This window comes from Jaculus jaculus, chromosome 4 (assembly GCF_020740685.1).
Source record: "Jaculus jaculus isolate mJacJac1 chromosome 4, mJacJac1.mat.Y.cur, whole genome shotgun sequence".
Classification (NCBI taxonomy): Eukaryota; Metazoa; Chordata; class Mammalia; order Rodentia; family Dipodidae; genus Jaculus; species Jaculus jaculus.
The window spans coordinates 50836161-50844485 of record NC_059105.1 but is presented as its reverse complement, the minus strand read 5'-3'; the positions used below and the strand labels follow the sequence as shown (position 1 = coordinate 50844485).

The following is an 8325-nucleotide window of genomic DNA, read 5'->3' as shown; positions in this document are numbered from 1 at the left end:
TCTTCCAAAATGCATTTGTGTGTGTGTGTGTGTGTGTGTGTGTGCATGTGTAAATGGACAGATGTTTGGGAGATGAGAAAAGGGGAGAATAAACATTGAATCCACACAAACAGAAAGGTTGATGAATCATGAGAACTGGTGATTGGATGAATATCCCTAGATAAGGAAAGCTTCTTCATTCTGTAGAATTGATATCAGGGGGATCAAAGAAACAGACTATAAAGAGCATCCTGACTACCTGAGTCCTTAGTGTGGCAGTGGCTTTCATTTGCCAGCTATGTGATTCTCAGTAGATACTTAAATGCTGTCCCTCAATTGCCTCATCCAAAAAAAGTGGGATGAAAAAAGTACATTTTTCCTTGAATAGTTAGCACATGCACTGTTTTAATATTTCTGAAATATCACAATCATTTTGTGTACAGTTATTTCTACTTACATTATTTGTCTGTCCTACAGGTGAAATCATTTGCTCATAATGAAGATGAAGTTGGGCTGGAAATTTGAGAAAATTAGAAAGGGTTAGAGGAAAGCCAAGACATTTGGCAGGTAGTCCAGAGATGTAATAGGATGGTGTGGCACTGTTAAGAGCATTTTTAAGGTTGGGGTTGGGAATTTGTAGTAGGTTCACTTTGGATTATTACATGGATTTAGTCTTTAGAAACATGAGAACAGAAGCAACATTGTGGTTTGATCAGGAAATATCCCCCAAAGACTCATGTGTTGAATATTTTCCAGCTGGTAGCATTATGAGGGATGATTTAGTCATAAGGATGCTAGCCTCATCAATTGATTTATTAATTAATTCACAATTGAATGGATTATTAGGAGTTTGAGCCTAGATGGAAGAAATGAGTCAGTGGTAGTGGTAGTGGTAGGAAGGCTTACCTTTAAGGTGTAATTCTTTTTTGTTATGGAAGAAGGGATTTACTGAAGATAGAGGGGAAGTTCCATAATGGCAGAAGAATCTGGCCTGCTTTCAGAGGTCCAAGCAGAGAGAGAGAGAAGCCATAAGCCACCACAAGGAAACAAGCATACTTCAAGAACTTTAGGCAAATCTTGAGCACTTTGTATATTTTTAGACTGGAATTTTAAATCCCGCACCCCCTACATGCACCCCTTAGGACTGGACCTTCAAATTTGCCCAGTGACACCTCCTCCAGCTAGGTGGCTGCATATCTAAATTACAAACTGTAATAAAATTCTGAATATATTGGGGGCCATCCATTTAAACTACCACATTTTACTCCTGATAAGGAGTACTTCTTGCCCCAGACTCTTCCTCTGGGATTCTCTGCTTCCTATCCTTTATGAGTAACTTTGTTGTACTATATCTTTCTATACCATGATGTCACCCCCTATTGTAACCCATAAACATTGGAAAAACAGGCCAGACTGAAGCATCTGAAACTGTGAGACCAAGCAAATCCTACCTATTTTTGTTATTTTCTCAGATTTGTAGTCACAGCAACAAAAGGGTGACTAACAGAAGCAAAGAAACAAGATATTTGAATATAATTAGGCTGAGTTTTCCAGGAGGATTCGTGAGACTAAAAAGCAGTAGGACAGAGGAGTTTGAGAATATTATAAGGAAGTGATCTTCATTGGCTTTAGTTTGGTTGAAGAGAGACCTGAAGGAATGGGATGGACACTAGATTTGGCCACATTAGAGGTCTTCTCTGATATTGTCAATAGATAATACTATAAGAGGAACATCTTCCTTGTTAATATGGGTGTGTTATATGTCTTTTTAAAACTTAACTTACATTAATCAAAAGATAATTTTTTTAAAAAAGTATTTGAGCAAAAAGTCCATTTGGATAATAAAGCTGCCCCCAATGCTGTGGGTTAATAATCACAAATTCTAGTGATAGGGATGAGAAACCTCCTGATAAATTGTTGATCAGGGAGGTTAAAGAGGCACTTAAAAATATAGCCTATTATTTCCATGGCTATTGGTCACTAACCAAAATTAAATGGCAAGTCACTATTGCTAAAAACATATGTCACTGCTTACCTCACATAAAGGAAATATGGTGTAACATGAGCAAGAAGCTTTGTCCCTACTGGTTAGCTTTCTTCATACCTGAAGGTGCTAAGCAAGCTACTGAGGAAGAAAAGCTATCAACTATCCTACCCAGTTATATCCTCTGTATGTCTCACACAGGCAACATATGTCCACTGGTACAATAGTGGCATTAATGTTATGAGAGTAACCAAATACTTTCCAATTAGTTTTGAAGCCCACTCACAGGAGAGATTTCATATCTGGTACTGTAAACCTGGTCCAAAGTCTGTTACCATGGTTATGCTAAACAGACATGTCAAACTATCTTATAAATACCTTTATTTGTTTCTATTGATTGGTATCATATGAAATCTTATTCATACAAGTTTCTTCCTACAATGGGCAATGATTAATGCATAGATGCAGAGCTGGCAAAATTTCCAAGAATATGTGACATTGTGTGCTCTGCTTGATTCAGAACATGTAAAGTGCACACCCTCAGTGCTCAGGGAGCTTCATGGAAGAAGGAGTGAAAAGAATCTAAGAGCAGGAAGATGGGGAGATGGGCAATGAACACTCTTCTGTACACAACATAGCCATCATACTCATGAACTCTCTTCTGTACACAACATAGCCATCATACTCATGAACTCTCTTCTGTACACAACATAGCCATCATACTCATGAACTCACAGCTGCCATAGTTTCTATCACAAATCTGAGTCTATGAATACTTCAACATGGGTAGGGGAAGGATATAGAGATTAATGGCAGCTAATGATTACTGGGAGAGAAGGAGTCAGGTTAATCAGTGGTATAGCCACAGGTAAGTTGCCCACCCACTATCAACCTTCCACCCACTATCATCCAGAAATCCTAATTTAAATCAATGGAAAAAAATCAGGAAAATGTGATAGGGATTAATGAGAAAGAGGGGTGTTAGTTGGAGAAGAAGCTGGATAAAGATGGTAATTGGAGCTGGGTGTGGTGGCATACACCTTTAATCCCAGCACTCAGGAGGCAGAGGTAGGAGGATTGTCATGAGTTTAAGGCCACTCTGAGACTACATAGTGAATTCCAGGTCAGCCTTGACTAGAGTGAGACCCTACCGCAAAAAAAACAAAACAAACAAACAAACAAAAAAAAAAACGGTAATTGGAGGGAATAAGAATTTTAAAAACCCACATTATATGCACAGAGGTAAAATAGAAAAAAAAATGATAAAATAAAGAAATACAATTCCTAAGCCCTCTTTTCAGATGGTGGTAACTACTGGGAAGAATCTGAACTAGTTAAAGTGTGAGAAGCGATAGGTGAGTGTTCTATCATACCTACCAGTGGCTCAGAAACTATAGAAGAAATATCCTAAAAAATATTAGCACCAAAGAATGGGGAGGAGTGCTTTGGAATACTGTCTCCCAGACATAAATTGGGCATCATATTCGTGAACACAGTGGCTGTTATTATCTGCCCAAGACCTACAGAATACTGGGCTTACCAACCGGTTGACTTAGGGGATGGAGGAAGGCAAAAACAAAAATAAGACATCAATATAAAAGAGAGAACAGAAAGGAAAAGGGAGGATTCAGTTAAAAATATATTATTTGGTATAATCAACTGATGATATGAGGTGGAAAGCAATGCAACTGTACAAATTATCAAATTGCTGGATTAATTTTTTTCTTTTATATAGGCATGGTTTTATTATTTCTTTTTTAAATTTTTTTTTATTAGTTTTCTATTCAGCAAATACAGGCAGTTTGGTACCATTATTACGCTCATCCATGACCTACCCCCTCCCCATTGGCCCCTCCTTGTTGAGGTATATGGGTCATGCCTTGTGGAGTTAGCCCACAGTTATTGGTACTATAAATGTCTCTGCATATCCTAACCCAACATGTGGCTCTGACATTCTTTCTGTCCCCTCTTCCTCAAAATATCCCGCCATGTTGGGTTCATTTTTGGTCTGCTTCAGTGATGAGGTGTTGGGGGCCTCTGAGGCTCTGGCTCTCTGATTTGGTAGGAGTTGATTTTTCTCTGTGTTGGTGTCCTTCCCCCTTGTACTGGTATCTGGTTCATCAGGTAAAGAGCACAATTGCTTGCTTGGCTAATTTTCCTTAGCTTCAGCCAGGGCTCTTTTGGGGTATGATGGGGTGGCTCTCTCCACAGCCATGGTGGAGAACCAACTGCTCTTGATTTGGCTAACTGATCCCTTCAGTGGTATGGGACCCATAGCTGGAGCTGGGAAATAAGTCAGAATCATATCCAAACATAAACCCTCTCTCCAATATCAAGCTACCATCAATCATGGGCTACAAGAGGGCCTACACCTATTAAACTCTCTATATACAAAAAGTAAGGATTATTTCATTTGTCCTGGAACTAACTTTCTCTCCATTGGAGAATCTGGATTAATTTTTTTAAAGGATAGATTCAATAGAAATGAAATATTTAATTGGAACAGTACTGGCTAAAAAAATCAAGTCATCAAGGTCCATTTGATTTTAAACAACAAATTGTAATACTTATGAGTAAAACTTCAACCTATTTTGGTGTCATTTCATTGCCTACAAGAAGTTGTTAATTTCCACTGACTTCTGTGACTTTTTTCAAGTCTATGTCTGTGATTGTGCCTTCTAAGGATACAGTTTTCTATGGCAGCTGTGACAATAATTACTAGTGTTTGCCCAATAAATTAGATGCATTCACAAGCAAAAAATATTCTGTTTCATATTGGAAATAGAACCCAAGGCTTAATTTCATAATTTTAACAAGGTCTAAAGAATTGTATTTCCTCCATGTGTTTTTGGTTATAGGAAAATGTAAAGTACAACTCTTACTCAACTTGTGGGTGGTCAAATAAGGGGAAAGTAAACAAAAACTGGTTTTACAATATGCTAGATCATTGTAATTTTGTATTTGTAAAAGCTGCATGAGCAAAGATAAACAAACAAATGTTCAAATCAAAGTAAAGAAACATTTTTTTTTGTTAGACTCAGCTACACACACATAGACTGCATTGCTTCATATCTGAAAATTTCAGTCTTTGATGATCACATCTTTCTTCCCGCATCCACCTAGACACAAGCATAAAAAAGAACCCACTTTAAAATGAGCTTTACAGGATTAATAATCTGTAAATTAACTTCATGTAAGTTAGAGTTTATGTTTCAATTTTCCTTTGTTATAATTTATAAGTTGATGTTAATTTGGAAATGTTCAACATACATGTAATCTTATTATTTCAGAATATAATTGAGAATGGTAGAGGCATGCACAGAAGCTACATACTTCTTCATAAATGTTCACAACATTCTGAAGTGAAAACTTAAAGAAAAATACAATTGAAGATGTTCAAAATGTAATGTGAACTTTTCCCTCTGGATGGATAGTATAGATATATTTTGTCATAGGTCAATAGAACAGAAAGATGAAACTTCACTCACAGATTCATTTTACTATCTAGGGTTTTACAAAAATTATCTACTGCATCTGAAAATGCAAGTGAAAGATTAAACTCCACTTTGAGCTCTTTGCTATAAAAAGGTAAATATATAAGGAAATGATTTCATTTACATGATCCATTTTCTCTGTTATGAATACATGGTGTTTATGATTATGTCAATTACCTTGAAAACTTTTAAAAGAGAAATTTTCAGTATAATTTGGAATCATGGATTAAATTCCATATCTAGGGCTCTGGAAGTATCCCTTTTATAATAAAGACACTTTCCTTACCAGCATTCCTGTTTATTATTAGATGCTTATAGAAAAAAAGAAAAAAAGAAAAACATCATAGAAATCTTACCAGACAAAGACAAATGAATATTTTAAGCATTTTATTTGAGTCAGTTTATGCATTTTCTTGATTTTGCTCTGCATATATTGTGTAACTGTATTCAAATGTATGCATAAATTCAGACGACACTGTTAAAGCAAGCATGAACTAACATAACAATACTCAAGTAACAGCTACTGCCTCAGATATAACTATTTTCTGTACTACTTTTCTAAAAATGGTGAATATATAATCCCACAATTAAGAAAGTTAACTACTACCTTTCAAATAAATATGAATAAGGGAAAATGTCATTAACTTGAAATTTTCAACTGATTAACAAAGTGTTACTTAGTTGGCATATTAAAGGAGACATTATTTTTGATATTAAGTAAATTTGACTTTATAAAACCATTCAATTGTTCATTCATTTCCTTGGCAACAAACAATAGAATCTGGGTTGTAGCTTTGTATCCCACACCAAAGATACAGAAATTTCTGTCATGTAGCTTAATCTAAATTACTATCAAATCAGTAGTTGTAATTTGATCTTTTAATAAATAGTATTTTTAAAAAACAGGGTGATTATTTAGTATTATTTTACTCTTTTAACCTGATATTCTCAGCTTGAAAACATCCTGACAATGAAAAGTCAATTGGTTTAACATTTGTTTAAAGGACTTTTTCCTTTAGGAAAGCAGAAAAAATGAAGAATGAGTAGATTCATTTTCCATGTATGTCTTAGAACTGCACTAGGTCTATCATTGTTTGCGTGCAGTTTACAAACTGAAGGGCAATGAGGAAAACCCAAACTTCAATAATGACAAGTTTGACAATTTTCTTCTAACACCTATTATTATAATACGTTAATTCTCTATACTGGAACAAAATCAAAAACTTCTATGTAATAATAGCACATATGCATGCATTGCATTTTATTTGCATTTAATTTAATTTATACATCAAGTATTCATAATACTCTTATAGATTTCTTATCTATGTGGGAACATGCACTGATTTCACTCACAGTTCATGCACTAACTGTCCATTGCCTGCTAATAACTATATTAGGAATATAGGGAGAGAAAAACAGCACTTACCTCTTATTCCAGGGAATCATAAATCAATATGTGCTAGTTAGAGCCATGGACATTTTACGATCATCTAGAGAGAAATGAAAGACTTAGACTAGAAAGTTAAGTATAAAAGAAACCCAGGTGTCATCCACATTTAGTTGAATAGTAATATTCATAAATGTCTAGAAAGGAGTGGCCATAGGAGAGGAATAGACAAGTAGTGTCACAGAAAGGAGGGGACAAGAGACATGAGGCTTTTTGGAAAGATTAAAGAAGATGTCTTTTACTTTTTCTTTTTATGTAACAAGAGCAATATTTTGTAAAATACTCTCAATTTACATTGCTTTGCTGGCAGTGTTCTCCTCCATAGATACTAGAGTTTCAGCGAAGTGGAGGAAATACCAAGTATCAGTATCAGAAAGGAGACTCTGGAGCATAGCCTATCATCTCCCACCACAGGGATTACAGAAGAAAAGAGAGTAGCTGTGTGAATACCTGCCTCCCGTCTGTGAACATTTGCCTGGAATGTGACGAATGTGTTAGATAAATTGAGAGGAATGCCAAAAGAATGAGGTCTTTGGAGAAGTAACTGATCTGCCAGTTGACTTTATGCCAACAGAGCACTTGCCAGTTTATCAAGGGAGAAGACATGGTGCAGTCAAGCACGGGAAAACTCTAGTCCTCATTTTATGAGACTGTGGATGCCAAGCTAGCGCCAGCAGATTTGTAATGGGGCCTGGTGGGGTGTGGCAAAGACTAAGAGGTATGCAGTACTAGGATGAGAACAAGGGGTACAAGTCAAGCCAAAGTTCACTCGGGGTCTGAGCAAACTCAGAGTAAGTAGGTCACAAGTTATTCACATTGGCATCAGCAATCCACTGTAGACTGAATGGGGGCCGTTAAACATCCATTTCTCTAGGAAGTTACCCAGCATCGCACAACCACCAATAACTATGTAAAGGCTTCCTTTATCTCTGTGACTACAGGTAATACATATCTCTGTCTCTTGCCTCAAGTAACTTCAGGAAAAGCATGAGAAGACAGGAAGATATCTGAAAATATTAGTTTTATTCCAGAATCAATTTAAGTTTAAATAGACCTTTCTACATCCTGGGTTGTTTTGTTTTATATTTGCTTTTTTGTGTGCTTTCCTTCAGACAAGGTCTCTCTGTTTAGGCCATGCTAGCCTTGAACTCATCATGGTTTCCTGACCCTGCCTCCAAAGTGTTGGGAGTGTGATACCATACTGACTAAGTTTTAGTTTTAACCTAAATCTGAGTCCCCTCAATAACTTTTTTTTTCAACTACTTGATGGAAACAGCCCATAAGAGATATCATAGCAGTTTTAGTAAACAATAAACTGCTTTTACCCCACACAATTCAGGATAAAATTAGGAAATTATTTATTTTTTTAATTGAAAACGTCCATAATCATAAACAATATTCCATGCTAATTCCTTCCTTCA

General features: G+C 36.1%; 1 long non-coding RNA gene across 1 annotated transcript; it reads right to left on the bottom strand.

Annotated features, from left to right (window-relative positions):
* Positions 1–5013: 5013 nt before the first annotated feature.
* LOC123460052 lies at positions 5014–7259 on the bottom strand. The gene is made up of 3 exons (XR_006636766.1): positions 7199–7259; positions 6884–6947; positions 5014–5082 (listed from the first exon to the last, which is right to left on the bottom strand). It is a non-coding gene; the product is annotated as an uncharacterized LOC123460052 (long non-coding RNA).
* Positions 7260–8325: the final 1066 nt, after the last annotated feature.